At 33.5% G+C, this 18,363-nt stretch overlaps 1 protein-coding gene and 1 long non-coding RNA gene across 2 annotated transcripts in view; one reads left to right on the top strand and one right to left on the bottom strand.

Annotated features, from left to right (window-relative positions):
* Positions 1 to 18,363, bottom strand: part of LOC124539347 (pikachurin-like) — a 229,330-nt gene that overhangs the window by 189,736 nt on the left and 21,231 nt on the right. The window lies entirely within an intron of this gene.
* LOC124539348 lies at positions 1,768 to 17,045 on the top strand. The gene is made up of 3 exons (XR_006967022.1): positions 1,768 to 1,778; positions 3,505 to 3,506; positions 16,955 to 17,045. It is a non-coding gene; the product is annotated as an uncharacterized LOC124539348 (long non-coding RNA).

Here is an 18,363-nt window from a genome sequence, read left to right as displayed (position 1 = left end):
ATGTTATACCCTTAACCGCATCAAAATATACTTTATTCAAATAGGCTTTTACAAGTAATTTTAAATCGTCATTTAAAAACTAAGCGAAACAAACCTAATAAAGCTATTAATTTCTTTGTAGAACAAGTGCACCATTACTGATATTTGATGGTAATAAAATGTGATATACAGAACAAGAGTTTTAATTTACCATGATAATTCCCGCCAGATACCATTTCTATAATGTTCTGTTAGTTTATACAAAGCTAAAAAATTACCAACCTCCTTGAGGCTGGAATTAATTCCGCAGCGGGAATGAAAAGATTACCTCGCGGGAGCTCTCATTGTTATACGTTCGTACAATTCATAAGCAAACATCGTCCGCCGTGAAAGCTTGTATTTTGTTTGTTCTCCGCTCATTTTCTTTATAATTATTTATTTTTACAAACTACTGATGTATTTTTTGGTATAAATACTCAGAGCGAGACTTTCTTGGAGAGAAAATTGCATAACATTTAAATTAATCAAAAGAACTCACAACAGCTTAGACAAAATAATTTCAAAAACATTTTTTTTTAAATCAACGAACATATAAGAAAACCTTTAAAGAGGTTTACTTAATTACCTAATACTAGCGACCGGCGTTGGCTTCACTTGGCGAAATTTTTAAATATAGAATTAAATTTCATAATTATAATAATATACATAGGTATTAGGTATATACATACATACACACTCTAGAGCATTCTAAATCAACATGGTTGATTTTATTATTAAAATTATTAAATGTTTTATTCACAAGATCTCGTGAACACATATTCGTAGTATTAAAGTCGAAATATCGAGCTCCACTAACAAAAAATATTGTAAATATCCCTTATTCAATAACACTACATAATGAGTTCTCTATATTATTAAATATAGAGAACTCATTATGTAGTTTAGACATTTGTAGACAAACAAATTTTACATCTTTATAGAATTACATTGAAGACGCCTTACATATTGCAGGAAACAATATATAAATACAAATATAATACATATATAGAGTATAATAAGCTACTTTAATCAAGCCTCGGTTGGTACGAACTTGTGAGTACAGTATGAAAGGCTCGTAGCGAGATTAAGGAGATTTATTTAATAATAATTGTGCACACATAACTCAGTAGTGAAAACTCAATAAATCAACCGTAGATTTGTTGGCAATGCATCGATTACAACTTTTAATGTAACACATACAAACGAAGCACACATACAAATAAACGGCTATGCGTATGATACTGTTAAATTTTAAAGACTGTTTGTTCGTAATGAATCTAAACAAATTGTAAGCCGTCGTAATTTTATCAAGGGATTGTTCAATTTATAATAATAAGGATCGAATTTAGATAATTTATTACTTTAAACTTTTTTGTATAGTAAGCTTAGCGCTTTGTTTTTCGATTTCGTAACGCCCATCGCAGAGGCCTAGTAATACGTTCTTCCAAATAAAAAAAGATTAGCGCGTTTATAATAAATCTTATGTTGCGCAAATACATTGAAAACAATACGAAATAAATTCAATTATTATTTCAAACATACATTCGTAGTTAAGTGCACATAGTGTTACGCGTACCTTTTATTTTCATATACTACCTCCATTTAAGTACAGGACTCGAGCTAGCATTATTTTGGAGATGTTCATACTAGCGTATTTTCAAAAAATTTACATATATTATTCGATGAATAATAAACGAAATTAAAAGAAATAACTATCCCAAAAAGACATTGCTTGGACTTTTTTAATAAAACTCTTGTTTGTTAAAAATCGAAGGTAGATAACTTTATAGAATTCAAAATTTCTTGATCAGTCTACAATTATTCAAATAAGAACCTCAAGACCGTGAACAGTATATATCATCAGTACCAGTATTGTTGTGTTCCGGTTTAAGGGTTTAAATAAACCAGTCTAACTACAGGCACAAGGGAGGAACATAACATATTAATTTGGTGGCACATTGACGAAGTAAGATATGGTGGCAAACGTGTAAGAGGCTCCCCTGATGGAAAGTGACTACCACCGCCCATGGACATCTGCAACAACAGAGGAATTGCAGGTGCCTTGCCGGTGTTTAAGGAAAGAGTACCCTCTTTTCTTGAAGGTTCCCATGTCGTATCGGTTCGGAAAAACCGCCGGTGAAAGCTAGGTCCACAAAGTGGTTGTGCGAGGTAGAAAATGTCTGTTGTGGATTTTCGGACATGAAGGTGGTGCGGATGAATCATCATTGACCCAATTACTCGTTGCCTTATATATATATATATATATATATATATATATATATATATATATATATATATATATATATATATATATATATATATATATATATATATATATATATATATAACAGTAAAGTATTCCGTAAATCAAAATACTTTTTTTGAAAAACATAAAAAAAAATCTAAAAAAATTACTAAGTAGTTTACCAATGAAAAATTTTAATTGACAACTTTAAGTAGAACTATAAGGATCACACGTGTTTTATAATCATGCTGTATATAAGCATTAAATACGAACCTGCTATAAAAGAAGGCGTGCTGTTATGCACGTAGGCCAAGTTAAATAAAACTGGCCGCACCCAAAGTACAATATTTACCTCGATGGTTGAAGTCACTTTCGACCCTCCGTCCCTCATTACCTATTTAAGATACACGAGAAATTCATATTCAAGTAATAACTCTTACATCCACACACGGAATACAAATTAGAGGACGTAACTTGCGATATATCTTGAAAATAATGTAAAATTTTGCATAAATTCGTAGTAAAAACGTAACAAGTCTCATAATTAGTACAATGCGAAAACATGCAAACTAATTGTGTTGAGTTTAGAAGTGACGAACTTATCTCGTTTGTTTATTTACTACATTTTATCATCATCATAATCATAAAGCCACAAATTCCGAAATCATGCCAAAATGTGTTGGGTTTTTCCGTCGAAATTTTTCAGTTTGGAGTTTTTGAAATCAAAAGTCACGCGCTTCGAAATCCTGTTAAGTTGAACAGCGAACTCTTTTCGATTGTGAATTATGAGCCTTAGGAAATAAAGAGAAGATTTGTCCTTGCACACGCATTAATGTGCTATTATGTTATACACAGTTGAATATTGTCTGACCGACTGATTACAAATGGCGTCCGATAGTGATCGAAATCGGCTAGAGAACATCGGTTTAAGAAATTATTATACAAATATGAACTAAAACTAGTTACTGTATAAATCTTGACCGCGTGGAATGGTGGCAAGAATGCTAGCAGCATTTCCCCGTTGAATCGCAATTCCGATCCTCTGGGCAAAAAACGAACCAGCCCTCCTGACACCAGTGGAGGCAATGAGGCGAGGTGTTATACTATTATAAGAAATTATTATAAGAAATTATTGTTAAAGTTTTTTTTATGGCTTTCATTTGTGCCAAGAGGGCACAGATTATTTCGCCAATGTTTTGTTAAAGTTACCGTCTGACAGTCATAGTCCGTCACAGTCATAGCTGTTCCAAGTGGAAGGATTCAGCAAAAGAAGTAAGTGTAGAGCTTAGTTATAAAACTGATATTTCCTGTAAGCCAGTATTTAAATTTCGGGACGCATGTGGACGGTCGCGCTCAACCAGCTTCGTTTTATTTCCCAAGGGAATTTATATTGGATATTTCGTATACTATTCATCTGAATATTAAATATAAATTTATCGAGAAAATATATCAAATCAAATCTATGAAAAAAGTAGTTTTTATTCAAATATTTTTTGACGAATATATATTTTTTGGGGAAATTAAAATTTTATTACATATATTTATAAACCCATTATTAAAACATCGTGCAATATATTAATACGTGGTTATATATTTATTGCTAAATAATAGCAATACTATATGCTATAAAAGTCGAAATTGATGTTTTAAAATAATAAAAGAAAAAGGGTTGAATGAAAGACAGCTGCATGTAGCGGAGATGAAAATTTTGAGAGGAACGTGAGGTGTTACGCGAATGGATAGAGCTAAAGATTGAGAACATAAGAGGAAGTTTGAACGTGGCACTGATAGCTGAGAAGTTATGTGGAAGGTATGATGTCATGGCGTGGCATGTTGTGTGGACCATTTTGTGGGGAAGGTCTTGAGCATGGATGTGGGTGGATATAGAGGATGGGGATGACCAAAGAAATGATGGATGAGTTGTGTGAAAGACAATATGGCTGGAAATAATGTTACTTGTGAGATGAATTCAGAAAGAGAGTTTTGGAAAAAGACATGCTGCGCGGAACCCCAAATAAAATTGGGATAAGGGCAAGGAAGAGGACGACAAAATAAACAAAGGGTAGACAGTGTGAGAGACGATAGGGCTGGAAATAATGACACTTGTAAGATGACGTTAGACAAAGTAGTATGGAAAAGAAGATATGCTGCGCTGACGCTAAGTAAAATTAGAATAAGGGCAGAAGGATATTTGAAGTCTACGAACAAAGTTACGGGAAAGAGTAAATCTTTTTAAATATAAAACAAGGAGTAACTAAAAATAATACCTGTCTAAATTTAGTAGTCTTAAATGCAAATCACGGATACTCATAATAACATTCGTATTATTACAGCGTAGAATTTACATAATGTTTTCTGGCTTTGGAATGAATGTGAAACAAGCGTTACCTTATCCGATTTTAATATTAAAGCAATGTTTCATAAGTTTTTCGTTACTGAGGAACGCGACACATACAAACTAGATTATAAATTCCGTTTTAAAATTGTTGTATTTTTAGATTTTTCACAATGTTTTGGCACTCGTGCACGTCTGTATTATATCTTGGAACGTCCTAGTTTTACACTGACATAACTTACATGATTTTACAAGTAAATATTACAAATTCAGTTCTAAATTCAAATATAGCATAGTAGAGTATCGTATAATATTTTCGTTGTTGTATTTAGCTTATGTCTATCGCTCTTTCACGACCAAACCAATGAACCAAATTTGATAAAATTGTGTTAAGCAAACTTGAACTCTAAGAAGCGGGACATAGGCTCCTTTTTTGTCTAACATTTGATAACAAATCTCAAAACGCGAGTGAAGCCGCGAGCGACAAAAAGTTATATATAAAATGCATAAAAGTGTTAAACAAGGAAGCACGATCCTCGGTGATAGGGCCAATAGTATAAATATTTCATTCTACGTTTTATTGCCCACCATACCATAACTGCGTAGATATCCTAGCCGAGTTTAATAACAACTATATTGGATAGTGGACCAGATTAGAATATCAAAGCCATTATTGCCGTAATATGAAGATTAAATAGACGTCACTATATATAGAAATTGACTTCAAGGAATTAATTTGCAATCAGAAAATGTGCTACGTTACTGCATTTCTAAAACATATAAAATCAAATCAAACCAAATTCTCTTATTCAATAAAGAAGCGTGATAGTTCGACTCATCAGATATTCTACTGACAAGCAAAAGTGCTCAGGTTTGTTGCGTTCCGTTTTGAAGGGTGAGTTAGTCAGTGTAACTATATACACAAGGGACATAACCCTGGTTCTTAGGGTTTTATTTATTGTATAGGTTGACGAACGAGTATATGTGCCACCTGATGGTAAATGGTCACCAACACCCACAGACAATGATGCCACCAACCTTGGAAACTAAGATTTTATGTCCCTTGTGCCTGTAGTTACACTGGCTCACTCACCCGTATGCCCGTTCATCAACATATACCATAAAAAGTCCATACTAATATCATAAATGTAACTATAACTCTGTCTGTCTGACTGTCTGTCGCTCTTTCACGACCAAAACCAATGAAGCGATTTTGATGAAATTTGGTGTGATGAAACTTGAAGTCCAACGAGAGCTATAGATTTTTTTAAGTTACAACTAATTGAATATAAGGTTTTACACTTTACATACGTACATTTCAAACACATTTATCTGTAAGGATTAACAAACAACAATAACAACAACAGCCTGTAAATTCCCACTGCTGGGCTAAAGGCCTCCTCTCCTTTTTGACGAGAAGGCTAGGAACATATTCCACCACGCTGTTCCAGTGCGGGTTGGTGGAATACACATGTGGCAGAATTTCTATGAAATTTGTCACATGCAGGTTTCGTCACGATGTTTTCCTTCACCGCTGAGCACGAGATGAATTATAAACACAAATTAAGCTCATGAATCAGCGGTGCTTGCCTGGGTTTGAACCCGCAATCATCGGTTAAGATGCACGCGTTCTAGCCACTGGGTCATCTCTCTTTCTCTTTAAGGATTAACACATTAAACTTACGTATTCAAAGTTAAGACATTCCATGACAGGGAAGAGGTAACACTTGATCAATCCATCTGTTAACTGTTACCTTTCTGTAATTACTACCGTTAACAGTTAAGTAAGGGCTGCTTCTGAGAATAAGTGAGCTGTCAATAGGACAAGTTAGCGATATTGGATTGCTTGGACATTATGTTTTGAAGTAGGGTCGCTGTCAAACCAGACAGAAGATCAATTCTAACTGTGTAACTATTACAAATGGAAGTGGCACCAAATACCAGCAGTATGGCTGGTTTAGGAAGTATCTGGATATTGTCACTTCTAGGGATGGGTTATTTTATATCGTAATAAATAAAATTTTAACAAAAAGAAAAACCGACTTCAAACAAAACAGTATTTTAAAACAAATTAAAATGCACTCAAAAGTAATAAAAATAATTGCATATTTAACACATTTTTGAGAGTCCTCCTAGGTAAAATGAAATGAAAAATATTAGACTACTTAAAAGTCGATTTACGATTATATAACGTAGTTATAGTTATTGTTATATTTGGAGCCGGTGTCAGCCACAGGCACACGCTTCAACAATCAAAAGAAAGAAGCGATACGAGCCTCTTGATTGACCCAGTATAATATCGTATAAAAGGTAATTTGTAGGAAACATTTCTTAAAGTATTCTCGTATTGTTTTTTGGTAGGTATAGTATAGGGTTGGCTGACACCGACTCCAAATATAGCAATAATTATAACTACATTATATAATCGTAAATCGACTTTTAAGTAGTCTAATATTTTTCATTTCATTTTACCTAGGAGGACTCTCAAAAATGTGTTAAATATGCAATTATTTTTATTACTTTTGAGTGCATTTTAATTTGTTTTAAAATACTGTTTTGTTTGAAGTCGGTTTTTCTTTTTGTTAAAATTTTATTTATTTTTTGCTTTTAAGTGAAGCTGATGTAGACTAACATTTTTTTCTTAATATGGATAGATTAAGCGTGCCGATTATATGAATCAGAAACTACTTCAGGGACAATTTCAAAAGAAACTTTCGAATAAAGCAAAAATAGAAATTTCGAAAATGCGGCTTTAATACGTCATGCGGCATAAACTACAAGGTACCACTCTCGAAAGAGCTGTAATCGACCTCAGTAAAAAAACTTTGCAAAAGAGCTATTCGTATGCTATGTCGTACATCATATACACAAAATTTGATTAAAGACAGAAAGAAATTCTGCCCCAAATCGCACCCTAACTGTAAGCCGTTTAGGAGTTCCGTCAATACATAGTATAAAACAAAGTCGCATTCTCTGTCCCTATATCTTTAAAACTACGCAACGGATTTTGATGCGGTTTTTTTTAATAGATAGTGTAATTCAAGGGGAAGGTTTGTGTATATAATAAATGAACAATATAGTAAAGAAACACTGACAATTTTAGAAGTTTGCAATGTGATGTCGTAAATAAACTAATATTTTAGTATATTTAGTATCAGTATTGCACCCGTGAGAAGTCGGGGCGAGTCGCTAGTTGATTATAATATTTGATTATGACAATTACATGAACATAACCACGTTCCGGAAGGTGATTCAAATATCCAAGTAACCCATAAATAAAAGATTCGACCGAGTATTGCTAACGTGCTCCTCAGAATTGTTCCGTTCCCTCCCGTTCCCTTAATTTGTCATGGATCCTGTGCTCAGAACCTTACCAAACTTTCACCAAACTACCCTTAAAGTATATCCTTTAAAATAAAAAAAGAATCATCAAAATTGGTTGACGTGATTTTGAGTTATTCACCTATTTGTCGCGCATATACATAATGCAAATTTAAGACTTACGTCGTTTTCAGACGGATACCATCATCGGAAAAAAATAAAAAAAAAATGGGACCCCACGGGAAGCACTACCTTTCAAACAAAAAAAAAATTATCAAAATCGGTCCACCCAGTAAAAAGTTATGAGGTAACAAACATAAAAAAAAAAAAAAAAAAAAAAAAAAAAATACAGACGAATTGATAACCTCCTCCGTTTGGAAGTCGGTTGAAAACGTTTTAAATAAAATCGCACTTTATTACAGGTTAAGGGGATGGTTTAAATAATTGTATTTTAACTGTTTCTGCTGATGTTTGGTATGTTTCAAGTCTCAGTTATACTCGTGGCAGATTTTCATCCAAAGTATGCAATTTTCATCGCCATAATTTCCTTTAACCTTAAGCCAAATTACTAACTCAAATTCAGTGGTCAAAACCACATCTTTAACTCATTATCTTCCTACTACGCCATCTCAGATCATGTACTTATAGCTAACAATGAAATAGAGTCTATTTTTCGTTCAATAAAAGAAACAAAATGCTTTAAAACTTCTACAGCAAAGGTAGACAAACAATAAAAGACTTGATGAGACTACAAAACCGTATCGCGTCAATTTGTTAGAAACGTCGTTCTGGCGAATGAAAAAACACTCAACACTCTTTGATATGAAATTTAAACGACATTTGTTGAGGTGCAAGTTACTTGGATAAGATCCCTATGGAATAATATTTAATGGTCCATCCAGTATAAGCTAGGTAAACTAGTAAGAACCCTAGGTTATAAGGATTTCCTATCCCATCCGCAACTCTATAAAACCTGTTTCCTACATATGTGTGTGTGTGTGTGTGTGTTTTAACATGTGTTATACTATTTATTGGAAATAACACGAAATGCATACTTATCATGTCATAATGAATGCAAAAGCAGCTGCCAAGAAGCTGCTTTTTTAAAATGTTTTTATTAACTTTATTTATTTGACGACCTCCGTGGTCGAGTGGTGTGTACACCTGTTTTCATGGGTACGCCGCTCTGAGGTCCTGGTTTCGATTCCCAGCTGAGTCGATATAGATTATCATTAGTTTTCTATGTTGTCTTGAGTCTGGATGTTTGTGGTACCGTCGTTACTTCTGATTGTCCACAACACAAGTGCTTTCTTACTTACATTGGGATCAGAGTAATGTATGTGATGTTGTTTCATATTTATTTATTTATATTATTATTTATAGGTATTTGTTTAATACTTTTTCATTTAGACAGTACAATAAGGTTCCAATTATTCTCCTCAGAGGGCCTTTAATCAAATGTCCCACTTTTCTAGCCGAGTATGAGATAGCAGTGATATTTTATAGTTACTTTACTCTATTTAAAATAAAGTCTCTTAAATTAAATAGTATAAAGTAAAGTAAAGTAACAGCCTATAAATTACCCACTGCTGGGCTAAGGCCTCCTCTCCCATCAAGGAGAGGGTTTGGAACATATTCCACCACGCTGTTCCAATGCGGGTTACATGTGGCAAAATTTCTATGAAATTTGTCACATGCAGGTTTCCTTACGATGTTTTCCTTCACCGCTGAGCACGAGATGAATTATAAATACAAATTAAGCACATGAATCAGCGATGCTTGCCTGGGTTTGAACCCGCAATCATCGGTTAAGATGAACACGTTCTAAACCACTGGGCCATCTCGACTCCCAAATTAACTTAAATAGTATATATACGATAATATATATAACGGAGAAGCATGTCCGAGCTCGTTTTTTTTTAAAAAAAACATGACGTTAGCATACCTGACGTCACAAGAATCGGGGTTTCGATCTGTAACCATCTTCGGTGGTCTGAAATTAAACTCAGGAAATAATCCTCTCTGATTTATTATAATATGAGGCGGTCCGATCGATTCAACGGATCGATCGAAGCCTGTCGTTACCGGCGGGCGCTTGGTCTTTTATAAAACAAATAGGTGGGAAGACTTATTCACTCAACATAACATCTGTTTACAAACACTTAAATATTTCAGACTAATTTAACATTTCACAATTCACTAAAAATTATTAATTGAATAATCAAAACGTTTTAAATTATTAAAACAATCATTTCTGGACACGTGTTTTTCTTAAATTTCTGGTTTCGCACCAACATCTATGGTAGTTTATATGCGATCTACGTTGTCATCAATATTTTTTTCAATAATTGCCTTCACTTTCTGTTCATTAAACTTTTTTAGTATGTTGTTTGTTGTTATTGTTAAAGGAGTAAATATTCAAAAACATTTGTGTTAATCAATGATATTCTAATAAACAGATATGTTATATCCATACTAAACAACAGAAAAAAGTGTGCCGCGCCGGGGACCGTTTAATTTAGTTTATTTTTACATTTCTCTAACGTAAAAAGGATAGCTTGATAAAAACAATAAGTAAAAGAGATAACTAGATGTTTTAATTACACAAAACGTATTACTACGTAATTATGATGTATTATAACGTATTACTACGTAAAACAACTAAAGGCAAACGTCCCAATTAGGACGTTTTCTAGTCTTCACTTTTTGCGCGTTAATAACATATCTGTTTACTAAAACATCATTTGTGTGAATCGTTTCTTTATTCTTGTGACATTACGAAAAGTTTTAATACGTTTCTGAAAAAGTTCGACAACGATCTGACAATTCATGTTACGACTTTCACGTAACGACGGACGCAATAAAAATAATTGTCTTATTAGAACGTGGCTATAAATATTTACTTCATTCGTGTTCGTGGGAAAATTCCTAATTTAATTTTAAGGCCTCCTCTCACTTACAGGAGAAGGTTTGGAACATATTCCACCACGCTGTTCCAATGCGGGTTGGTGGAATGCACATGTGGCAGAATTTCTATGAAATTTGTCACATGTAGGTTTCCTCACGATGTTTTCCTTCACCGCTGAGCACGAGATGAATTATAAAGACAAATTAAGCACATGAATCAGCGGTGCTTGCCTGGATTTTAACCCGCAATCATCGGTTAAGATGCAAGCGTTCTAACTACTGGGCCATCTCGACTCACAGGTAACGATAATTGTAAATTGTATGCATCATAAAACTTTGAAAATAAGTAACCAAATATAAAGCCATAAGGTATTAAATTGAATAAAGGTTTTTGACTTTAACATACTACATGCAGCACTGTTTCCTCCACATGGTTTGCTATTCACAGTTCTATCCTTGATAATAGTTAGTAATTCCGACAATTTGATTAATATCATATATCTTACACGACAAAAAACGTGATTATTACTAAACGATTTGAGCAAAATATTTTTGAATATTTAATATATTTGTCAGGAAACTCTAAAAATTATCGTAAAATGTTTTTGACGACGCATTCACACATATGACCTTTATTAATGATATGATATGATACAAAACTTTTGGCTTTGTGGCTACCTCAAGGCAATAAAATAACATTCTTAATGTTTTATAAATAAAAATGAAATCATTGTAATTCCGAGAACAAATTGGTAGATCTTTCAACCCCATCTGGGTAGGTAGCACCCACTCATTAAATAATCTAGCGTCAATAGCAATACTTAGTATATATATCGTACTAGTAATCACCTGCGGCTCCGCTTGTTGGTTATCATGTGTTAGGCAAAAAGCAGCTAATGTCCATTCTTGAAGTACAAGTTTTTTTCATACCAAATTTTATTAAATTCGGTTCAGCGTTTTGGTCGTGGAAGACAGACAGACAGAGTTACTTTCACATTATAATATTAATATAGATTTTAGAAGGAAACACAACGAAAAAATACTTTAATATTTATCCAAGGCTTATGAATTATATATGTAATTGATAAAAGAGTAATGACTTTCGTATCGATCCTGCGATATAAACTCAAATCAGAAACGATGGTAGACTCAGATATCAATAACGTTTATAAGTATCTACTTGAGTAAAGATTTGAGTTGATTTGATTTCATTTGGCACGAAATTCATTTATATAAGAATTTAACAACCGAAAATACGTTCACACAAAATGTGTAAGCTTTGATTACATTTGCATGAAATAGAGCTGACTCACTCGATTCGAGTGGCATTTCTCTCACTTTTCGAATATTCGCCGTCTCACTTTTTGAATTCTTTGCGTTTTAAATAAAAATATCGATGAGAACTCTACTACGAGACAAAAATTGACCGCAACCTTATATATGTATATATAAGTAACGTTACTGTGAAACATTTCTGACGCAAGTGTCGTGTCCATTTCTTGGTCTAAATTAAATGAATTTTGGATTTTCAAAAATGATTGAGGTGTGAATGTGTATAAATAACTTGTAAAGTATTAACCAATAATAGCAATTTACTTTAATGAAGAAATAAAATCAATCGATAAAATAAAAAGTATTTAAAAATATATTCCAATTTCGAAAAATCCAAAACAAAATATAAAACAGTGGATAATTGTAGATATTTCTGTATACATAAAATCAGACATACCACTCAAGGATGTAAAGTCTGTAGACACTGATAGTTACAATATACAAATATAGACCAAAGAATGGTTATACTATGTGATTACTATATGTATTTTATTCGTATTTTCTTATTAATCTTTGAAGGGTTTATGAAGCTCTACTAAATTCAATCAAGTCTGTATTTTCGACCATACGAATCAATCTTCGTGTCATATCCATCGTATGCGATTGGCTAAATAATCTATACTGTGTATAAACAACAAAGGGCCATTAAACGAACTCACAGTGTGACAGATTTTATATGATTTATATGCAAATAGCATAATAAATGAGACATCACATACATTACTCTGATCCCAATGTAAGCAGCCAAAGCACTTGTGCTATGGAAAATCAGAAGTAACGACGGTACCACAAACATTAACCCAAGACAACATAGAAAACTAATGATAATCCACATTGACTCGGTCCGGAATCGAACCCGGGACCTCGGAGTGGCGTACCCATGAAAACCGGTGTACACACCACTCGACCATGGAGGTGTCATTCTATTTGACAATGCGAAAAATAAAGTGACAATTATTGTAATCAGTATATGAGTTTAAAAATGGTTATATATTAACGAAAGTTGAAAATAATACTTCATTTATTCAAAAAATCATAAATAAAAAAGCATTTTTTCAAACGTTTGTCACGTGACACAAAACTTTCCTGATTGGCCGGGCTTATTATGAAGTCACTTACCCTGTTAACGTTGCTTACATACCTAGTAGCGTTTTCGGGCGCTATATAATATGATATTCGATATCGGCAAACATGTACTAGAAATAAAAAGAAACAACTTTTACTGAGTTCCTTAACCTCAACTAAATAATATAAAAGTATTTTAAAAACCAGTCATATCGTTCAAGTAATTTAACAAAGGCAAAGTAAAAATAATTCGTGGAGCTACCGCACATTTATGCTACATCAGAATAAATTAAGACGTATAATTTGTCTTTGATAGAAATCGAACGAAGCTCGTTACCAAGATAAGACTCGTTTTATAAATATCACGAATTGAGCTATAGATTAAAGCGGTATTACTTCATTCCTTATTATTCGAACAGAGATAAAACGACCCAAACTTAGGCAATAAAGGTGGAACTATGGAAACCGGAGAACTGGAGTAATGTGTCTATTTAGAAGTTAGGCCGACAATTTGTCTAACCTTCGTTCTTATTTCGGCGCATAATAAAATATTGGACTCGTTTCTCGACATTTGCTCCAGCCACGCCCACAAAATGAACTTACCTTGTTTGATTGTTATCTATGTAACCATTTTAGTTGAACCCTTATCGTTTGGTCATCGTATACCTGACGAATTGGATGATTACATGATTGTAATTAAATTTTGGAAAAGGGTAACTACTGAATTTCTTGCCGGTTCTGCTCGGTAGAATCAGCATTCCGAGCGAGTGGTAGCTACACTTAATGTAGTTGTTAAATGACGATTCGAAAGTGCTTGTAACAGCCTACTTGAATAGAGTATATTTTGATTTGATTTGATTAAGAATTTTAATTGAATAATGCTCTCTGGCGGTAGGATATCTGCTGGGTGAATGGTAGCTACCGCAAGAGCCACCAAGTACTATCTTCATCATTATCATCATAGTTCATCTGAAAGGAATACTTAGAAAAAGTAACAGCCTGTAAATTTCCCACTGCTGGGCTAAGGCCTCCTCTTCCATTAGCGAGAGGGTTTGGAACATATTCCACCACGCAGTTCCAATGCGGGTTGGTGGAATACACATGTAGAAGAATTTTCATGAAATTTAACACATGCAGGTTCCCCCTCACAATGTTTTCCTTTATAGCCGAGAAAGAGATGAATTATAAACACGAATTAGGCACATGAATATTCAGTGGTGCTTGCCTGGATTTGAACTCGTAATCATCGGTTAAGATGCAAGCGTTCTAACCGCTAGGCCATCTCGCCTCTTATTATACTTAGAAGAGATATTACAATTCCTTCTAACTTTGATAGGAAATCTTCAAGTATATTTTATATAAATACTATCAACTACCCACCCGCCTGAGCTATATTAAAAATGTATAAATAATATGTATAATATATAAATACTCTACAACCGTACTATAGCTAGACATATATATAAAATAATTATATCTTGCAACCAATCGGTTAACTGCGATTTATTGTATCTCACGAACCATTCTCGAGGTAATTGGAAGACCACGCCTTTTGATCGTAGGTTTTCCTGAATCTATATTTATAGAGACGATACATTGTTTGGTGATTTATGATTTTGATCTCAGCGTAGACGTTAAGCTGAAAATTAAGTCATTTCAGCAATTATGTAGAACAGCATAACGATCACTCGTGGACTGTGAGCAAACATTGGGTGGACCCTTAAATTCCCCTAAATCCCTCATGACTGTATGAAGTGGGAAGGTAAAACTATAATAGTAAAATATAAAAAAGGAAACAAGTGCCTCATTCACAGTTATGCCTTTTTATTTCTGAGGTCTTTCTCGGCGAGGACTGCTACATGGGTTGCGCGCCAGTTAACTTTGAAATCTAAGAAAGTAAAGTAAGTAATTAATCAGAGGTTAATACTAATAAATTACGTATTCTTTTTTATTGGAATATACCATCGACCGCATGTGGCAGAAAAGCTTGTATAGTACGACACAAATTAGATGTATCCGAATATGCATATGGATTGCATCGGAAAATGCAATAAAATAAAAATAAAACCGATTACAGCCGATTTACACAACTAATAGAAATAGCTCCCTATCGCGCCATTCGACGCTATTCGTCACTATAGCTTCTCGCGTCAGAGAAAGCAAGTGCATGTAAATCGACGTGTCAAATTGATGAATATATTAGGTCATAATTATGATATTACAAGTTATTACGTTTGTGCAAAGATCATATTCGCATGAGAAATTAGTATTGATAATTTGGGATAGCGTACTCAATTCAGATGTGATCAGTTTTACGAATTTTGCCGATGCTACATCTAAGTTGTGTCGTACTATACGTAATTCTTTAAAAAATGGGTAATTTGCACGAGATAGATAGACATTTTGCATTTTTCAATTTTATACGTCAGCTAGCATTTTTGCGTGACTTGAAAATCGTGAATATTACGTAGCGATTTTTTGAAGATTGAAAACTAGGAATGCTAACAAAATATCGAATTAATATAATAATTTCTGCCACATGTGCATTCTACCAACCCGCATTGGAACAGCGTGGTGGAATATGTTGCAAACCTTCTCCTCAAAGGGAGAGGAGGCCTTTAGCCCAGCAGTGGGAATTTACGGTTGTTGTTGTATACCACGTACAGAATTTTTGTCTATCTACTCAAAAAGCTTACGGATTGTTGTCAAAGTCAAAGTCACATTTTTTCGGATTTGACAGAAATCACATAAGCGGTTTCTGGATTTTATTTTGCAGTTAACTAAAACCTTTGACAACGTCACTGGACGAGACGCGAGTACTGAAACTACCTGAAAAAGGAAGTCGACTTAAGGGCTCAGACTTTACAGGGGCTTACGTTATTAGTGACACAGGACGTTCCAAACTTCTCAAGGGATTTGTGATTGGGGCCATTTTATATTTCAATTCGTCAATGAAAAATATATTGTATTAACCAACAAATAAAAGCTATATTTGTACGAACTAAGTATAAATTTCTTATGAACTTTTGGAAAAGTGTCGTGAATGTTTTAAATCACGCTATCGTTTTGTTTCAGTAAATTTATTAGCTTATATTATATATATTTATAATTATATCAATTATTCTGTTAGAAACAGTATTGAGTTATATAAACACGATACGTTTTAAGGTTATACATATACATACTTACATACAACGACAACAACAACAGCCTGTAAATTCCCACTGCTGGGCTAAAGGCCTTCCTTTGAGGAGAAGGTGTGGAACATATTCCACCGCGCTGTTCCAATGCGTGTTGGTGGAATACACATGTGGCAGAATTTCTATGAAATTTGTCACATGCAGGTTTCCTCACGATGTTTTCCTTCACCGCTGAGCACGAGATGAATTATAAAGACAAATTAAGAACATGAATCAGCGGTGCCTGCCTGGGTTTGAACCCGCAATCATCGGTTAAGATGCACGCGTTCTAACCATTGGGCCATCTCGACTCCACTTTTTTGTTTTTTTTTTTTTAAAGTTTTTGTTGAAGAGTGGAAATATGGCAACCTCCAAGAAGAAGACTAGGAAGCTGAGAGGACATGTGAGCCATGGTCATGGACGTATCGGTAAACACCGCAAGCATCCTGGAGGTCGCGGTAACGCTGGTGGTGAACACCATATAATAAACATGGACAAATACCATCCAGGCTACTTTGGCAAACTTGGTATGAGAAATTACCATTTAAGAAGGAACAGTCGCGGCTTAAATACGCCAACGCCACTGATGGAAAAGTGCCCGTTATTAACATTGTAAAGGCTGGTTACTACAAATTGCTCGGAAAGGGCAAGCATACTTACCGAAGCTACTACTTCACTTAATATAGGTGTTAAATGATTAACATATTTTAATTTTTGTTTTTTGAAACTTTAATAGATAAATGTAAATAAAAAAAGATAAATAAAAAAAATGACAAAAGAACGTAAAAATTAGCACAATTAAATTCGTGTTTTAAATATAGAAACAATATTTTGTTTATTTATAAAGTTAGCTATACTTTTAGTAGCTTTTGTACTATTCGGCAGGTTTTTCATTTTAGGGCTCCATCCGTCTAAAAATTGCCACATCCGGTCTCTGTGGAAATTATTAAACTTTTTAAGAGCGTCGTCTTAGATTTCACAAAATTATAAAAACGTCGTACTCTATTTAAAATCGGCACTTTAAACGCCTCTATTAAAAATAATCTTATAAAATCCTTAACAACAACTACTTACAAGTAATAAATTATAGGAATTAAAATCAGTAACTTTATATTCTAAATATGATAAGCGACATTGACTATAATTACTAAAGGATATACGTACCAAAATCGCGTATCACCGAAAAACGGTTGTCAACATTACAGAAATGAAATTTTATAAGCTCTTGAGAAATGAAATTTTACAATAAACACTATTTGTTGCATTTCATTTCATCCCGAGAAATGAAGAATACTCTGGGGATCATTAAAAAGCCCATACATTCAAACCCATGTCCGTGCGAATATACGCATAGCCCATAGAATATCTCGTAAACGTAGTTTCATAGTTTTAGGTTTATTACCCTGTTTATATAAAATACTTAATTGAAAGTCCTGGAAGTGGAGCCCTTTCTGTCATGTAAATTAACGTAATAAATTAAGCGCTGAAAGAAGTTGAATGCAATATTCAATCATATAGCAGCATATAGCTTTTTCTTAATTTATTTTTGATCTGATGAAATGAAAATTGAATGTCAATGAATGTTTTAATTAATATAAACCATACATAATTGTATTAAGCCCTACCGCGTTTCAGACCTACCAACCTACCAAGTTTTTAATTTTAAATTTTAATTTTAAATTTTAAGTTTTTTTTTAATTTTAAATTTTTAATTAAAATTAGTAATTCTACCAAGTAAGTTGAGTTATGTTCCTATTTCTATAAAAACCCAGTACAATAGTGATAGATAGAATTTAGCAAAATAATCATTACATAGTATAAAACAAAGTCGCTTACCGCTGTCTATCTATAAACATTCTCAGATCTTTAATATTACGCAACGGATTTTGATGCAGTTTACTTACTTGATAGAGTGATTCGAGGGAAAGGTTTTTTTATATGATACACGGACAATATTGTAA

This window comes from Vanessa cardui, chromosome 22, assembly GCF_905220365.1.
Source record: "Vanessa cardui chromosome 22, ilVanCard2.1, whole genome shotgun sequence".
In the NCBI taxonomy this organism is placed as follows: domain Eukaryota; kingdom Metazoa; phylum Arthropoda; class Insecta; order Lepidoptera; family Nymphalidae; genus Vanessa; species Vanessa cardui.
This window is presented reverse-complemented; position numbering and strand designations above follow the sequence as displayed.